Source organism: Bombina bombina, chromosome 1 (assembly GCF_027579735.1).
Source record: "Bombina bombina isolate aBomBom1 chromosome 1, aBomBom1.pri, whole genome shotgun sequence".
Classification (NCBI taxonomy): Eukaryota; Metazoa; Chordata; class Amphibia; order Anura; family Bombinatoridae; genus Bombina; species Bombina bombina.
Window position 1 is genome coordinate 666,502,725 of NC_069499.1, and position 19,834 is coordinate 666,522,558.

The following is a 19,834-nucleotide window of genomic DNA, read 5'->3' on the forward strand; positions in this document are numbered from 1 at the left end:
TTATTTTATAGGCAAGTATTTAGTTTTAAAAAAAATTATTGTAATTATATTTAAGTTAGGGGGTGTTAGGGTTAGGGTTAGACTTAGGTTTAGGGGTTAATAACTTTATTATAGTGGTGGCGACGTTGTGGGCGGCAGATTAGGGATTAATAAGTGTAGGTAGGTTGTGGCAACATAGGGGGCGGCAGATAAGGGGTTAATAAATATAATGTAGGGTTCGGCGATGTTGGGGGGCAGATTAGGTGTTCATAGGTATAATGTAGGTGGCGGCGGTGTCCGGAGTGGCAGATTAGGGGGTTAATAATATAATGCAGATGTCGACGATGTCGGGGGGGCAGATTAGGGATTAATAAGTGTAAGATTAGGGGTGTTTAGACTCGGGGGTTCATGTTAGGATGTTAGGTGTAGACATAAAAAGTATTTCCCCATAGGAATCAATGGGGCTGCGTTAGGAGCTTTACGCTGCTTTTTTGCAGGTGTTAGGTTTTTTTTCAGCCGGCTTTCCCCTATTGATTCCTATAGGGAAATCGTGCACAAGCACGTTCAGCCAGCTCACCGCTACCGTAAGCAGCGCTGGTATTGAGGTGAGATGTGGAGCTAAATTTTGCTCTTCCCTCACTTTTTTGCGGTTAACGCCGGGTTTGTAAAAACCCGTAATACCAGCGCTGTCTGCAAGTGAGCGGTGAGCATAAACTGCTCGATAGCACTGCACCCCTCCTAACGCAAAATTTGTAATCTAGGTGAATGATTTTAAAAATTTAATTGATGTTTGATTCAATATAATGTTAAGATGATAGCTCAAAGGGTGTCAAGGCCTAGCTGCAAGTCTGTAATACAATGGTAGGCTAATTATAAACCACAACTGCTGAGAGGTATTCTAACATAAGTTTCTAGTGTAGCGGAGAGAAGTCTGGGAGGAAACATCAACTACTCAAAAGAGTAATGTAAAATCCCCAGAGCCGTTTTATAGCAGGTTGTTATAAGTTACATAACGCTATTGCTGCCACCTGTGAATACTCACTAAAAATTGCAGCAGAGCTATCAACTTATTTAACCGTTAAGCAACAGTGTATACACAAAGTAAATTTATGCTTACCTGATAAATTAATTTCTTCTATGGTACGACGAGTCCACGGATTCATCCTTTACTTGTGGGATATTATCCTCCTGCTAACAGGAAGTGGCAAAGAGCACCACAGCAGAGCTGTCTATATAGCTCCTCCCTTAGCTACACCCACCAGTCATTCGACCGAAAGTACAGGAAGAAAAAGGAGAAACTAAAAGGTGCAGAGGTGACTGAAGTTTAAAATCAAAAAATATAATCTGTCTTAAAATGACAGGGCGGGCCGTGGACTCGTCGTACCATAGAAGAAATTAATTTATCAGGTAAAAAACAGAACTTACCAAGATAGAAGCTTAATATCTATGGAATGCATAGGTTAAAACGGAACCCCTTGAAGAACTTTAAGAACTAAATTCAAACTCCATGGCTTAGCAACAGGTTTAAACACAGGCTTGATTCTAACTAAAGCCTGACAGAACGACTGAACGTCTGGAACATCTGCCAGACGCTTGTGCAGTAAAATTCATAAAGCAGATATCTGTCCCTTTAGGGAACTAGCTGATAGCCCCTTCTCCAATCCTTCTTGGAGAAAGGACAAAATCCTAGGAATTCTGATCTTACTCCATGAGTAGCCTTTGGATTCGCACCAATAAAGATATTTACTCCATATCTTTTGATAAATTTTCCTAGTGACAGGCTTTCGAGCCTGAATCAAGGTATCTATGACCGACTCAGAGAATCCCCGCTTGGATAAAATCAAGCGTTCAATCTCCAGGCAGTCAGCCGCAGAGAAACTAGATTTGGATGCTGGAACAGACCTTGAATGAGAAGGTCCTGTCTCAGTGTCAGAGTCCATGGTGGTAGAGATGACATGTCCACCAGGTCTGCATACCAAGTCCTGCGTGGCCACGCAGGTGCTATCAAAATCACTGAAGCTCTCTCCTGTTTGATTCTGGCAATCAAACGAGGTAGGAGAGGAAATGGTGGAAACACATAAGCCAGGTTGAACGACCAAGGTACTGCTATAGCATCTATCAGTACTGCTTGAGGATCCCTTGATCTGGACCCGTAACAAGGAAGTTTGGCATTCTGACGAGATGCCATCAGATCCAATTCTGGTGCGCCCCATGGATGAATCAATTGTGCAAACACCTCCGGATGGAGTTCCCACTCCCCTGGATGAAAAGTCTGACGACTTAAAAAATCCGCTTCCCAGTTTTCCACTCCTGGGATATAGATTGCTGATAGATGGCAAGAGTGAGTCTCTGCCCATCAAATTATTTTGGTAACCTCTATCATCGCTAGAGAACTCTTTGTTCCCCCCTGATGATTGATATATGCTACAGTCGTGATATTGTCGGAATCTTATGAATCTGGCCGAAGCCAGCTGAGGCCACGCCTGAAGCGCGTTGAATATCGCTCTCAGTTCTAAAATATTTATCAGGAGGAGAGCCTCCTCCTGAGTCCACAAACCCTGTGCTTTCAGGGAATTCCAGACTACACCCCAGCCCATTAGGCTGGCGTCCGTCGTCACTATGACCCACGCTGGCCTGCGGAAAACACATTCCCTGGGCCAGATGATCCTGAGACAACCACCAAAGAAGAGAGTCTCTGGTCTCTTGATCCAGATTTATCTTAGGAGATAAATCTGCATAATCCCCATTCCACTGTTTGAGCATGCATAGTTGCAGTGGTCTGAGATGCAAGCGAGCAAACGGAAATATGTCCATTGCCGCTACCATTAGTCCGATTACCTCCATACACTGAGCCACTGATGGCCGAGGAATGGAATGAAGAGCTCGGCAGGTGGTTAAAATCCTTGATTTCCTAACCTCCGTCAGAAAAATTTTCATGTCCACCGAATCTATCAGAGTTCCCAGGAATGGAACTCTTGTGAGAGGGATAAGTGAACTCTTTTTTACGTTCACCTTCCACCCGTGAGATCTTAGGAAAGCCAACACGATGTCCGTGTGAGACTTGGCTAGTTGGTCGACGCCTGAATTAAGATATCGTCCAGATAAGGCGCCACTGCTATTCCCCGTGGCCTTAGAACCGCCAGAAGGGACCCTAGCACCTTTGTGAAAATTCTGGGAGCTGTGGCCAACCCGAAGGGAAGAGCCACAAACTGGTAATGCTTGTCCAGAAAGGCGAACCTGAGGAACTGGTGATGATCTTTGTGGATAGGGATGTGTAGATACGCATCCTTTAAGTCCACGGTGGTCATATATTGACCCTCCTGGATCATTGGTAAAATAGTCCGAATGGTCTCCATCTTGAAAGATGGGACTCTGAGAAATTTGTTTAGGATATTGAGATCTAAGATTGGTCTGAAGGTTCCCTCTTTTTTGGGAACCACAAACAGATTGGAGTAAAACCCCTGCCCCTGTTCGGCTTTCGGGAAACTGGTCGGATCACTCCCATGGTAAAAAGGTCTTCTACACAGCGTAAGAACGCCTCTCTTATTGTCTGGTTTGCAGACAATTGAGAAAGATGGAATCTCCCCCTTGGAGGAGAATCTTTGAAATCTAGAAGATAACCCTGGGTTACGATTTCTAAAGCCCAGGAGTCCTGAACGTCTCTTGCCCAAGCCTGAGCAATGAGAGAAAGTCTGCCCCCTACTAGATCCGGTCCCGGATATGGGGCTACCCCTTCATGCTGTCTTGGTGGCAGCAGCGGGCTTCTTGGCCTGTTTACCTTTGTTCCAAGTCTGGTTAGGTCTCCAGACTGACTTTGATTGAGCAAAATTCCCCTCTGGTTTTGCAGCAGGGGAAGAGGTAGAGGGACCACCTTTGAAGTTTCGAAAGGAACGAAAATTATTTTGTTTGGTCCTCATCTTATTTGTCTAATCCTGAGGAAGGGCATGGCCTTTCCCTCCAGTGATGTCTGAAATTATCTCTTTCAGTTCAGGCCCGAATAGGGTCTTACCTTTGAAAGGGATGGCTAAAAGCTTAGATTTTGATGACACATCAGCAGACCAGGACTTAAGCCATAACGCTCTATGCGCTAAAATGGCAAAACCTGAATTCTTTGCCGCTAATTTAGCCAGTTGAAAAGCAGCATCTGTAATGAAAGAATTAGCTAGCTTGAAAGCCCTAATTCTATCCAGAATATCATCTAATGGGGTCTCAACTTGAAGAGCCTCCTCCAGAGCCTCGAACCAAAAAGCAGCTGCAGTAGTTACAGGAACAATGCACGCTATAGGTTGGAGAAGAAAACCCTGATAAACAAATATTTTCTTAAGGAGACCCTCTAATTTTTTATCCATAGGATCTTTGAAAGCACAACTGTCCTCAATAGGTAAAGTTGTACGCTTAGCCAGGGTAGAAATAGCTCCCTCCACCTTAGGGACCGTCTGCCACGAGTCCCGCATGGTGTCTGATATGGGAAACATTTTCTTAAAAGTAGGAGGGGGAGCGAACGGAATACCTGGTCTATCCCACTCCTTAGTAGCAATGTCCGAAATCCTCTTAGGGACCGGAAAAACATCAGTGTAGGCAGGAACCTCTAGAAATCTGTCCATTTTACACAATTTCTCTGGAACTACAATAGGGTCACAATCATCCAGAGTCGCTAAAACCTCCCTGAGCAACAAGCGGAGGTGTTCTAGTTTAAATTTAAAAGCCGTCATATCTGAATCTGTCTGAGGGAACATCTTTCCCGAATCAGAAATCTCTCCCTCAGACAGCAAATCCCTCACCCCCAACTCAGAACATTGTGAGGGTACATCGGAGATGGCTAATAAAGCGTCAGAGGGCTCAGCATTTGTTCTCACACCAGACCTACTGCGCTTCCCCTGCAACCCAGGCAGCTTAGATAAAACCTCTGTGAGGGTAGTATTCATAACTGCGGCCATATCTTGCAGGGTGAAAGAATTAGACGCACTAGAAGTACTTGGCGTCGCTTGTGCGGGCGTTATTGGTTCTGACACTTGGGGAGAATTAGATGGCATAACCTGATTCCCTTCTGACTGAGAATCATCCTGCGACATACTTTTAGTAGCTAAAATATGTACTTTGCAATTTATTGACCTTTCAGTGCATGAGGGCACATTCTAAGTGGGGGTTTCACAATGGCTTCTAAACATATTGAACAATGACTTTCCTCAATGTCAGACATGTTGAACAGGCTAGTAATGACTACAAACAAGCTTGAAAAACACTTTATTTAGTGAAAAAACAACAATTTTATAAAACAGTACTGCGCCTTTAAGAGAAAAAAAGCATACACGTTCTGCAAAACTGCTTTAAAATACACCAAACTTTCCAAATTTTTGACAGCAGACTCAATTTGGGTAGTTAAGTTTGCCCCACAAGAAAATAAAACATTTAACCCTTTAATGTGCAAACCGGATTGAAATAAGGCCTAAATCCGGAAAAAAAAACACCCCCAGCACCTCTACCTGCCCTCAGGGATTGTAAATATGGGGTTAAAGTTTCGATTTGGCCCAAAACATCCACAAGGGCCCTCAGGAGTTGGAGCTTGCTGCTTGCTGAGTGAAAACAACTGCGCATCTGAGGCGCGAAAATAGGCCCCACCCATCTCACTCGATGTCTCTACAGCCTCAAAGAACCGCACCAGAGCGGTTTTAAACTAGCCATGTGGGTTCTGAGACTTAAAAAATAAGACAAGTGTACCCTCAATAAGTTGCCCAAAAAACGTTATTGCCCACAAAACGTTAAAGCACTCCCAGTTACAAAACGTTTGCACCACAAACATCCAAAAACTCAGTGTCAACCATTTTTTAATTAGCCCCTTATTGCAAGCTTAGTAATGCCCTTCTATAGCTCTTAGGATTACTGCTTACCCTTACCCTCATGGTGATACTGTCAGCCTTTCTGAAATACACAGTCTCTCCAGAAAAAATGACTGAACATACCTCGCTGCTATATAGCATGAAAACGTTCCTCACACTGAAGTTTCTTGTACCCCTCAGCCTCTGTGGGAACTGTACTGGATCTTAGTGACAAATGCTAAGATCATCATCCTCCAGGCAGAAGTCTTCATCCATCTGCTGCCTGAGAGTAAATAGTACACACCGGTACCATTTAAAACAAAAACTCTTGCTTGAAGAAATTAAAAACTAATATTTTATCACCTCTTTCACTTTACCCTTCCTAGTACTTAGAGTAGGCAAAGAGAATGACTGGGGGGTGGAGCTAAGGGAGGAGCTATATAGACAGCTCTGCTGTGGTGCTCTTTGCCACTTCCTGTTAGCAGGAGGATAATATCCCACAAGTAAAGGATGAATCCGTGGACTCGTTGTACCTTATAGAAGAAATATAGATTAGTGATGCTTTGATATAAATCAACTACATAGTGCACTTAAATTATATACATTGTATCGATAGAATGTAACAGGAGTGCTTTTAGTATACTTAGTAAGCGCTTACCTTCTGTGGCTGCAACACGTAGTTTTGAAACTGCAATACAGACTCTGCCTGGAGGTTCTGAGCTCTCAGCTGTGAAGACAGCGTGTGTGACGTCACCGCAGTATGGTTCCGGAAGTAGAAACTGTCAGGTCTGGATCAGAACGAAGAGTAGGAGCTCTGAACAGCTCGAATGGTAGAAGGGTAAGCTCACATGATGTGCCGTAGGTTCGTAGGATAAGCTAAATATTAGCTCAGGTCAGACTGCTTAACAAAGCAGGGAAACAATACCAAGCAACATTAAAGGGACGCTCAGGTTAAATTACATTTTCATTATTCAGATACAGCATGTAATTTTAAACAACTTTCCAATTTACTTCCATTAAAAAAAAATGTGCACAGTCTTTTATAGTTACAATTTTTGAGTCACCAGATCCTACTGAGCATGTGCAAGAATTCACAGGCTATACGTATATGCATTTGTGATTGGCTGATTGCTATCACATGGTACAAGGGGAGTGGAAATATACATAACTTTGAAATTTGTTATAAAAAATCTTCTTCTCATTTGAAGTTCAGACTAAGTGCTATTGCATTGTCTTGTTATCTTGCATTTGTTGATTATGCAAATCTAATGTGGTGACTGGTCCTTTAAATGGAGACCTGGCTTTTTATTCTGGATGTTGGGGAAGTCATGTAGAATTAAAGGCAGATAAGAGTTATAATTAGCATTCCTAGATTATGGTCATTAGGTAGAGGTTTGGATATGACAGGACACCCCCTCAAGGAGCAGCTCCGCGGCTCAGGGACGTGGACGATCAGGGTTCCTTGGGAAACCAATCTCGGAAATGTTGGCTGCTGGCACCCAAGAGTTATCTTCCTGACTGTAACCCTTCCAACGTATGAGATACTGCAGGGTTCCACGAGAATGTCTGGAATCCAATATGGAATGAACCTCATATTCAATGTCGGGGTCTATGGATACCCGGGGTATAGCATCTGTAGAGTAGGAGTCTCAAATTGCTTGGTAAGGTTTGAGGAGGGAGACATGGAATGTAGGATGAATCTTTAGGTTATCAGGAAGACGTAGTCAGACTGCATTGTTGTTAATGATTTGGTTGATAGGATAGGGTCCAATGTAGAGGGAGGTAAGTTTCTTAGATGGGGTAGAGAAACATAAGTTTTTAGTTGAGAGCCAAACTAGGTCTCCCACAATATATCGTGGTGGTGTTCTTCTCTTGTCATAATAATACTTTTGGATCCTTTTTGCTTGATCAATAGCAGTACGTACAGTCGAGAAATTTGAAGAAATAGTATTAGTTAAGCCTGTGATAATAGGAGAGGAACCTTCATGGCTAAGTAGCATGTGGAAGGTGGGGTGATATCCATAATTGATAAAAAAAAAATGGAGTTTGTTTGGTGGTGGAATGTAATTAAATTGTTATAACAGAATTCTGCATATGGAAGATGTTCTGACCAAAGATGTTGTTGGGTTGAGCAGAAACTTCAAAGGAACTGCTCCAACCACTGATTACATCTCTCGGTCTGCCCATTAGATTGTGGGTGATAAGCTGAAGAAAGTCTTTTGTCAATAGCAAAGGCCTTACAAAATTCCGCCCATAGTTTGCTGGTGAACTGAGATCCTCGATCAGTTAAAATGGTTTTAGGTAATCCATGATGTTTGAGACATGTGTGAGTAAGAGTTGAACCATATCGGATGCGCTGGGCAATTTATGGAAAGGTATAAAGTGAACCATTTTGCTAAAGAGGTCTACAACTACTAAGATAGTGGTGTTGTTAGATGATTTAGGTAGGTCGATTATATAATCGAGAGCAATCTCTTGCCAAGGCCTGTTTGGAGTGGCTAAAGGTAATAACAACCCATATGGAGGTTGTTTACACCTCTTTGATGTGGTACAAACCCTACAAGTGAGGATATGATCTGATATGATCAGTAGTCATTTTTGGCCACCAATAAGATCTTTTAATCAAAGCTTGAGTCTTGTTTATGCCAGAATGTCCTGTGAGAGGTGATTTGTGAACAGATTGTAATAATACATCTCTAACTGAAGGAGGTATACAAATCTTGTCATCGTGATAATATAACCCATCTGTTTTTTTATGTAGTAATGATAGTGGTTTAGTTTGATCTTCTTCTTGGTGTAGTTTAAGATAAGTGGAACTATCAATGGAGAATAACAGAATGTTCTCTTTAGGTATGATAGTTTGTTTGAAGGATATATTCTGTATTTTTTCAGGGATTCTGGATAGGACATCCGCCTTGCCATTATTTGATGCAGGTCTGTACGTGATCAGGTAGTTGAACCTGGAGAAGTATAAGTTCCATCTTACCTGTCTTGCAGTCAAGGTCCTAGTTGATTTTAAGAATTGTAGGTTTCTGTGATCAGTATAAATTAAGACTGGGAGTTTTGTGCCTTCCAGTAGGTATCTCCAATGTTCAAGGGACACCTTTATAGCCAGTAGTTCCTTGTCCCCAATAGGGTAGTTTAACTCTGGGGGAGTCATAGATCTTGAGTAAAATGCCACTGGATGAAGTGGGGTTTTTTAGAGACTCTCTTTGGGATAGTACGGCTCCAACTGCAAAGTCAGAAGCGTCCACCTCCAAAACAAACTGCAGGTCTGGGTTAGGGAATCTAAGGATAGGAGCAGAAGTGAATTTGAGCTTAAAGAATTCAAAAGCCTTCTGGGATTCACTTGACCACCTGAATATCACATTAGATCTTGTTAAATCAATAAGTGGTTTAGCATAAGAGGCACAGTTTTTAATAAACTTGCGATAGAAGTTCGCAAACCCCATCAATATTTGTACATCTTTTTTGTTTCTAGGACTTAATTTTATTATCTTCCATACGTATTCCAGAAGCGGAAATTTTGCATCCTAAGAATGTTATAGATTCGGAGTTGAAAATACATTTCTCGGGTTTAGTGAATAGGGAATTATTCCTTAATCTGGATAGCACTTGCTTAACATGTAGTTCATGTTCAGAGTGTGTTTTGGAATATATGAGGATGTCATCCAGGTAGATTACAAGATATACATCCAAAATATCTCTGAATAAATCATTGATTAGGTGCTGGAAAGTAGCCGGGGCATTACAGAGCCCGAACGGCATGACAGCATATTCGTATAACCCATATCTGGTACGAAACGCTGTCAGCCATTCATGTCCGGATTTAATGCGTATAAGATTACAGGCCCCCATTAAGTCAAGTTTGGTAAAAAAAAATCTAGCACCTTGCAATCTTTAATAAGTTTGGGTATCAGGGGGAGTGGGTACCGATTCTTGACAGTTACTTTGTTAAGTTGTTTATAGTCTACTATTGGTCTTAGTGACCCATCTTTGTTTTTTATGAAGCGGGTGAGGTGGATGGGCGTATGAAGCTTTTTCTTAGATTTTCATCTAAGTAAGACTTCAAATGTGCTAGCTCAGGACTTGCTAGGGCAAAAATATGCCCACAGGGAATCTCTGCACCCGGAAGCAAATTAATTGGACAGTCGTATTTTCTATGGGGTGGTAGGTTGTCTGATTCTTTTTTACTGAAGACATCAGAGAAATATTTATATTCTGGAGGGATGCTGATATCAATAGGTAACTCAGAGGTTTGTAATAAATCTGTTGGAAAACAGGTTGTGGTACAAAAGTTAGAGTTGAATTGTAGAGTCATTGATGACCATGATATCTGAGGGTTATGAGTGGTCAACCACTTTAAACCAAGAATTAAGGGAAAAATAGGTGAGGTGATAACATCAAAACTCAGGTATTCCGGGGGGGGGTGTAGCCAACCGCCAAAAGGACTAGCAGCATTTTCAGTGAACTCCTGGACTTAAACCTGAATATTGAGTTTAAAAACTGAAAATCGAATCTTTTTGAGTCCTATTCTCAACATTCTTGATGTCCTAAACTCAAATTTCTAGTTGAGAACGTATAATATATTGTGCAAATAGGCGGAGAAGACACGCTACATATATTAGCCTGAACGCCAACAGAACTGTTTGAGAGGAAGTGGCAGTTGCTATAAAAGACGATACTCCTGATATAAAGAACTGCGGTGGAATACCTTGTTCAAGGCGACAATGCTGGAGGCATTTGAGGACAGACTTTGCCATGTATTTGGGGAATTTATCCTGGACATACACTCAATACTTATGGAGCGGTGTGAGAGAATACACGTGCGCCATAAATTCCAAGATGGCGCTGGATCGCAGCTCACGACTCCATCTCAGAGAATACCCTGCACTAAACCCGCCGACAAGTGGATATCTATAGATGATGGCAACAGGGTGACTGGCTCTGGTGCCCAGGAGAACCGGGTACGAGATATGCAACAATATACCGGCTATTCCCATTTAAACCAGGGATATGCTCAAAAGATACTGGTGATCTCAAGCAAGAGTGGAGAAACAGCAATTACCTTAGACCACACGGAAGCTACCACTGTCGCTAGCTCTAGAGATAGTGAGACGTCTTGCGATGTCCAGATGGAAGTCAGCTTCGCTCATAGAATTCAGAGAGACGTCGGAGAAAATCTGAAACAAGCCGAACGACAGCTGACCCTGAAGCCCCGCAGACCGGATGGTTTATACTTACTGCTATTAGAACTCCTTCTGCACTTGGACTGTGGGTCTCAGCTTTGTTCTGGGCCCGGGATCCAGATGCCCACCGGGCTTTCCAGGCTGAGAGGGACAGTCCAGGGTGGTAGTAGATGTGGTATTGGGTAGGGACACTTCGGACTGTGCTTGTTCTTCATCGTTCACTTTTAAATTTCTTTAAGCTTTGTATTGTTGATAACGACTTTTCTAATTAGCTATGTTTTTACTGATGAAGAATAATATTTATGCTAATGTTTATAGTCGGATAATCCAGTTTAGGTTGTCTTATTATGTTTATATATGTTTTTATGCTAGTTCTGCACAAAGGGTTATGAGTGTATCTTAGGTAACGAGTAGTTCCCTATTGTTAGATCCGCAGATAGGATGACAGTTGTTTTAATATTTTACTTCAATGGTCTTCCTACTACCCCTTAACTATACTATATTAGTTATATTACACTAAGGTTTATTGAGAGGATTAGCATTTTGCCTTCAGCCTGGGGGTATAGGGCCCATGCCCCTGGGTAGATGATACAGGGTATTTTTGGATAAATATGACCTTAACTGCACCACTACTAGCAATTATTTAGGTGGCACTTATAAGTTGCACTTTCTGATCTACTTTGCAGATATATTTTGATGCAAATACATATGGTTAATACCCCCTATATTAGTAATGCTATTGTTCTGATAGTTTAAGTTTCAGGGTTGTAGCTTTCTCATTTAGTTTAATATGTAATTCGTGGCTCTCCATTATGCTGTCTTTTTTTTTTTATTATTTGGAGGGCTTAGCAACATCCCTAGTGTAATCCATTCTAATAATATATAGTGTCTTCAGCTTAGCAGAACTGAGATTAACTAAATTATATTCTCTTTCCAGATATGAAAATTGCCAGTCCATATAGATAATCTAGATTTAGGTAAAACAACAAGGATGGCCCTTGGCTGCTTATATTTGGCAAGTTATTATCCATGTTACATAGCGTAGGTATATGTGATCTACTTTCATAGCCTCAACTGTCTAGCTATATATTATAAACTGGTTGGCTCCGATTCCCCCCTAGGGCTTCCGCCTTAGTATATGTTTACTTAGTAAACCAAGGAACGTAGATTCCCTTGAATTTCACTTCTATCTAGCACAAGACTGGTACAATGTAGCGGCTAGTAATATCCTCATTCAAGTATTACATAATAATAGTCTTGCTAACCTCCTTTCTTATTGTATATTTTCTAATGATTTAACTAGTCTAAGGAGATTTCTATTTGTATGGGCTTAAATATGGCCCTATAGGCTATATATTTGAATTCTTTTCATAACTTTTGGCAATTATAGTCATAAGGGCTCCAAAAGGGCCCCATATTTTTATTTGAAAATCTGAGGTTAGTCCTTTTTGCTTTTATTAACCACATGGGCAACACATCTTTATTAGTATTTGGTTCAGTTTTTAGTTTTCGATCTCTCTACATGTAGAAGTGCAAGACTTTATTTGTGTTTATAGTTTTGTGGAGATGTATGCTATATGTACAGTACTGTATACTTTATTATATATCCTCACGGGTTGAGGGTTTTTCTAAATGATTGCTATGTACTGTTATATTCTTTACCTCAATAAAAAGTATTAAAAAAAAAAAAAACTCAGGTATTCCCTGTGATGGTCCTAGGTAGAAACTAAAAGAGGTATGGTTTCAAATTCTACTGGGCCATAAGAGATGATGTTACCATCTATTACCCTTAAATGAACAGGAGACCGTTTTTTTACTAGAGGAATTTTATTTATTTTAGTGAAATGTACATCAATGTAGTCAATTATTCCTGTGATGTTGACACGAAGAAGATCCCACTGTAAAAGAAGTGGAACTTTACAATAGTTTGTTGTGGGTTTATCAGTACTATGACAATGGTTTAACAATAGAGTCTTACCCTTATTTTGTCGTTGTAGAACAGGGCATTCTTTGACTCCATGTTCTTCTGATGCACAATACATACAGAGATTATTATTGTGTCTTCTTAGTTTCTCTTGGACAGTGAGTGGTCCTTTTAGGAAGCCTATGTCCATAGGTTCACTGGTGAGCTTATGTGTTGGAAGTGATGTACTAGTGTGTTGGTACTTTTTTAACTGAGCTATTTTGGTAAGTTCTTTCAAGCTGTCTCTCTCTAAGATGCCTGTCAATTATTATACTTAAGTTTATGAGCTCCTCTAAAGTGGGAGGTAAGTCTATATGAGAGAGCTCATCTTTGATTGCGTCTGCTAGGCCTAAGCGGAACTGATTCCTTAGGGAAAGATTGTTCCATTGGGAGTCCTTAGCCCATTTTTTGAAGTCTGTTATATAATCCTCAACTAATCTATTCTTTTGTTTGAGAGATCTCATAGCATTCTCTGCTGTTATCTGTTTATAAGGATCATCATTTAACTGGCCTAGGGCAGTAAAGAAGGAATCCAAAGAGTTAAGAATGTTATCATTAGTCTCAAAGTAACTGTTTGCCCATGTTCTGGGCTATCCTCTGAGGTAGGAGATTGTTGTTAAAACTTTAGCTCTGTCAGTGGGGTAGGTGAGAGGTTTCAAGGCAAATAGAAGAAAACAAGCATCCCTAAAGTCCCTAAATTGTGACCTATCACCATAGAACTTTTCAGGGGGACTGACCTGGGGCTCTGAGATATGCGACTTAGTTTCAATAATATTTTTGATGTACAGGTTTATGGTATCAAACTCTGCCTTAAGGGTATTTAACCCATTAGTAACTAAATGTACTCTTCGGCTAAGAGTTTGCATGTGTGAGACCATCTCAGCTGGGTCCATATCTGTTTTTAAGGCTTGGTATTCTGTCAAGGCCTAGCTGCAAGTCTGTAATACAATGATAGGCTAATTATAAACCACAACTGCTGAGAGGTATTCTAACGTAAGTTTCTAGTGTAGCGGAGAGAAGTCTGGGAGGAAACATCAACTACTCAAAAGAGTAATGTAAAATCCCCAGTTATCACAGAGCCGTTTTATAGCAGGTTGTTATAAGTTACATAACACTATTGCTGCCACGTGTGAATACTCACTAATAATTGCAGCAGAGCTATCAACTTATTTAACCGTTAAGCAACAGTGTATACACAAAATATAGATTAGTGAGGCTTTGATATAAATCAACTACATAGTGCACTTAAATTATATACATTATCGATCAGTGGAAGTTTTCTTTATAGAATGTAACAGGATCGCTTTTAGTATACTTAGTAATAAGCGCTTACCTTCTGTGGCTGCAACATGTAGTTTTGAAACTGCAATACAGACTGTGCCTGGAGGTTCTGAGCAGCTCTCAGCTGTGAAGACAGCGTGTGTGAAGTCGGCGTGTGACGTCACCGCAGTATGGTTCCGGAACTAGAAACTGTCAGGTCTGGATGAGAACGAAGAGTAGGAGCTCTGAACAGCTCGAATGGTAGAAGGGTAAGCTCACATGATGTGCCGTAGGTTCGTAGGATAAGCTAAATATTAGCACAGGTCAGACTGCTTAACAAAGCAGGGAATCAATACCAAGCAACATTAAATGTGAGAGCTGACTTTTTATTCCGGATGTTGGAGGAGGGATTAAGTAATTTAAAGGGAAAGACATGTAGAATTAAAGGCAGATACGAGTTATAATTAGCATTCCTAGATTATGGTCATTAGGTAGAGGTTTGGATATGACAAAGGGATAGCCCACCTAACATTAAACTGTCATGATTCAGATACAGCAGAAATTAAAATCACCTCTTTACTGTCATGCTATTTTCTGTATATTTCTTCCTTCTCTTGAATTTATTTTTCAGTAAGAAATGTCATCTTATATGCCAGCCCATTTTATAACACCTGTGCAGGGTGGTTTTTAAAACTAGACAGATAGTATATAGGAGCGCCAAAGGCTTAGGTATACAACAGGTAGTAAATAATACACCACTGAGTTATTTAGTCAGGGTGATTGAATATACTTGTCACAGGTATTGTAATCAAAGAACTAGAACATGTTTAAACTATATTTAAAATTATTATTTTTAATTAACATATCTTAAAACCATTCAAAACATAGAACTGACCAAATTTCTTAAAACAGGTGGGATAAAAATAGGCCTAGTATTACACATAAAATGGAAAATTTAAGAACAAAAAATCAGAGGAATTGCACTTAGCTAGATCTATAGACCCCAATACTGGGTAGGTATTTAAGCATTGGTTATGGAGATTGGTATGCTATTTGTAGCACATAAATAGAAAACTAATATGCTATTTACAGCACAAAGAATGAAATGCATATGTTATTAGAAAATAAAATACATACGTAATTAGAAGAAATGTGACCCCAAAAAGGCAGGGTTAAAATCAATACCGGTATGATAAAAAGAAAAAAGGTGTAAAAACCAGTGAAATTGTCAGTGAAACCACAATAAACTTTCAAAGATACCAAAAAAATATATCAGAGAATAACAGTGTGTGAGAGAAAACAAACTTGCAATAAATGATCGAGTGAAACACTAGTGATTACAAGTGTGAGAGGTTAATATATAATCAGCCCACTAATGGGTGAAATAGAAAAAATCAAATTTTAAACTGTGACCCTAAGTAGTTAATTAATAACAAATTCCATACATCTTATAAAGTTCTAAAGTCCATAGAAAAAAATGCACAATCCAAAAGTGTCCAAAAAAGAACAAAATAAATAAATCCAAACACTTCGGAATTTTCCAGATATAACTTAGTCCAAAAAATCCAGTTAGAAATCAATGTAAACAATCAGTGAGTGTCCAATTCTTGAGTCCAAATCCGGTACCAAAACAGTTACCTAGAGAAAGAAAAGAACAAACGTACAAATGTACAAATAGTATTTGGGGTTGAGTTTATTGGTTAGATAACTCACCCAAATGTTAAGGTCCTGGGGGTATATTGAGCCTCACAAATCCAATTGCGAATTTCGTCTACACGTTTCAGCCCTTTAGCAAGGCCTTTTTCAAGACATAGTGAGGCTCAAATAGTACTAACCTTTTATACAATATTCTCAGAAGGGGGCCTGTGTATTTGGCGCCAAAATAATAAACCGCCGTTGTATTTCGGACTATCGCCGCCATTGCCACCATTGCCGCTATAACACGTCACTTCCGGTTCCATTGCCGGATGACGTCATGTCCGGTACTTCCGGTTACAATCTTTACGGTTATACGCGGCCATATTTGATATTGGCAAGTCTGAGATGATCGGCCAGTATCTGATTCTAGTGATTGAAACTGAATGGCAGTCTGTGTGAATAGAGATGTTAGGGTAGGTTGAATAGAGATGTTAGGGAAGGTTGAAGGTTTTTAAAACTAGATTACAATCAGGAGGGGTTACACAGGTACAGAGAGAAAACTGGCCCAGCTCTTAAAATATCCATTGATTGCAAATAAATTCATATGATACCCTGAATACATGTTATATTCGCAATTATTCCTGCTCAGAATAATAATACATTTACACTATATACATATAGTGGTATAAATAAACAAAGAGATATGAAAGACAACATTGTTTAGAGCAAAAAAAGGAATTTAGGGACATGTAAATATGTTTGCAAAAGATTTCTGACATACACACACACACAGATGGATATATATATATATATATATATATAAGTATGTATGTGCAAAGATATATGTACAAATTCTAGCATTAATAATCATTTATTTAAAAAAAAAATGATACAAGTATATCATGACTTCTAGAAATACAAATACACATTAATTTATGTGAAAGTATCATATAACAAATAAATATAAAAATAACTTTCTATGAGATATTGTTTGTTCAGGTATAAATGTAGCTATTTCTTGGACATTAACAGATGAAAAATAAAATATTATCTTTAGAGAAATGTGCTTGTTCAGGGACAGTAATGAAATGGTATAAATAAAGTTGGGAAAAAACAGAATAACCGCGTTAGTTAACAACAGTCCGATGCTCATCGCTCCGTACTTGACACGCGTGTTTTTGATGTTTTTTTTTTTTTTAAATAAGGGCATCGTATGTGGATCCTTGGCAGCAATGTCTGGTGACCTGATTGACGCCAGCGAATGCACCTAGATTGACGCTTTGATAAATATCCCCCTATATCTAGTTTAGTGTTAGTATAGGTTATTTTTTTTCAATGGGTTTTTAGAATAGGCAAAAAATCTTTTTTTTCGTAATTTGTTTGTTCTTTTTTGTAATGATACGTTAATAGTGTGGTGGGTTACATTGCAATGGGGGTTGTTGCAGTTTTGGGATTAATATTGTTGTGGGGACTTTGTGATGGGCAATGCGGTGGTTTAGGGGTTATTAGAGTAGGGGGTTTATGGCGATTCGGGTTAGCGCGCTAATATGGGTGTAACAGGTTTTTATTCCCACTTTTATCTCTCCATTAAATATTTACTTTCAACTTGTAATACGCGCGCTACCCGAAGTGCGCAAAGAGCAGAAGTTGAGTGGAGTTAGCGTGTGAGTAGGAGCAGTAATACTGTTTCACTCGTAATATATCCCTAAATTGTTAGCTAGGGGCTGTTTAGCCCTAAGTAATGAAACAGTTTCCAAGAAGTGTTATTTACTGATAGAAATATTTATATCCCTATAAATGAAAGAGGAATCAAGGAAGGATATAAAGTATTTTTAGTTCCATTTTCCAATCAACATAATCAGATATATATCATTAAATATGTTCATTCATGTTAGAGAATTTGAAGATATTTGGAGATCTCTCCTTTTATAGACTTAATTCGCACAAAACCGAAATCTTTTGGTGGGGATACCCACAACCCTACATTCAGGAATTGAAAGACAAATACAACTTCAAGTGGTTGACGGAGCGGATCACTCATTTAGGAGTAAAGCTGTCTCCCAGTGCCCAACAAATGATAAAGGACAATTACTCCCCTTTATTGACATAATTATGCAATTTAAAAAACACATGGGATCATAAGTCCATTTCATGGATGGGAAAAATAGCATCGCTTAAAAAGTCCTTCCTCCCTAAGTTAACATATCTATTCCGCTGTCTACCAATCAAAGTCCCTATGCATCTCCTCCTCCAATTTCAGAGTGAGATCACAAAATTCATTTGGCAAGGCAAGACCCCCCGAATTGCTCACAGGACCTTGCAATTCCCTGTTCCCTTAGGCGGACTCGCCTCACCGTCGGTAGTGAAATACTACGAAGGAGCTATGCTAACGCATATCTCCCAATGGGGAGTACTCCAGTCTTGCGACAGATGGAGAGAACTCGAACAGGCATCACTGCCATCCAATGTTCTCCTTCGAGATCTTATATGGATTCCACCACATAGCCGCAGAACGCTGGGCATTGGTAATCTGGTCATTCTGGAGTGTCTATCAGTTTGGGATAGACTTAGGCACCGTCAACTCATTGCTCCCCATCCTTCCCCCATAACTTCAGTAGCCGGACTACTTATAAGCTTGCCTGATACTCACCCGAACACGTGGGCTAGGTTAGGGATTATCAAAGTCTCAGACTTTTGGTCCGCCACACAGCCGGACGAATTTATAACTTTAGCGCAGCTGGGCCAGCAAGTAGCCACCCCTAAGTTCCTCACTTTTGAAATAACTAGGATCCAGAGCTTTTTAAGAAGCTGGAACTTCCTTCCGTCCGCCTCCCGCCCTCCCACTCCTTGGGAATCTACCTGGCAAGGAGGGCGCAGACTCGTCAGGCCACTATCAAGACACTATGCCCTTCTAGACAGCACCTCCCCGCCTACTTTGGCTCCGCATCTTCTTAGATGGGACGCCCTCCTATGTACTGAAACCTCTATCGACTCTTGGCAAAGAACCATCCAGTTGACTAAGAAGACTTTACATTGCGTAACAATGTTTGAGACGTACTACAAAGTACTCTCACATTGGTACTTTGTTCCTACCCGCTTGTCTAAAATGTTCCCAGGGACGTCTCCACTATGTTGGAGAGGCTGTGGCCTTCAGGGTAGTTTGCTACATATATGGTGGGAGTGCCCCATAATTAGACCCCTGTGGGAAAGAGGAATACGCACCCTTTCTGCTTACGGCTTTAGAGTCTCTGCTGGTCCAGCGCTTGCTCTCCTCCATCTGGGTCTTCACGCCCTTCCCAAGCACCAAGGACTCTTTGGAGTCTATCTCCTGGCCGCGATTAAAACTAATATAGCCCGGGCTTGGAAAAGGGATGTTCCCCCCAGCTGGCAGGATATTACCCGCACAATGGCCTATCTGTACACCATGGAAAAGGCGATATACTTTGATCTTAACAAATCTGACCTGTTCGAAATGGCTTGGGCTGATTGAAAAAACAACCATGATTCTGTGTGGCATCCACAAGTTCTGGCAAACGACGCCCCAACTGACAGTTAGCGACCTGACTACTCCCCCTGACGGATAACATACACAGTTATCTAGAACTACTGACTGTAACATACTTCCCCCCCCCCTATTCCACACATATGTGCCCCTCCCCCCTACCTTCCCCCCCCTTCTCTCTTCTATACCCGAAATATCTAAGCTGAAGTGCTCTACTGTATCACCACTGATCCGCTCACCCGTACAAGAAATAACTTGTAAATTGACTCTGTACAGGGTGAGGATAACTTGATGTATTTGAATCCGAATGGATTTTTATTGTTTTTCTTGCTTGTTTCATTTACTATCCTTTTCAAATGTGCAGAATTTTCTGTGTAGGGTCAGTTGACCCATTATTCTATCTCTTTATATTGCTGAAAAAGGGGTCCTGCGAGTCCCCAATTGTTATGTTATGGATTTGCAAAATCTTGAATAAAAATAATATTTA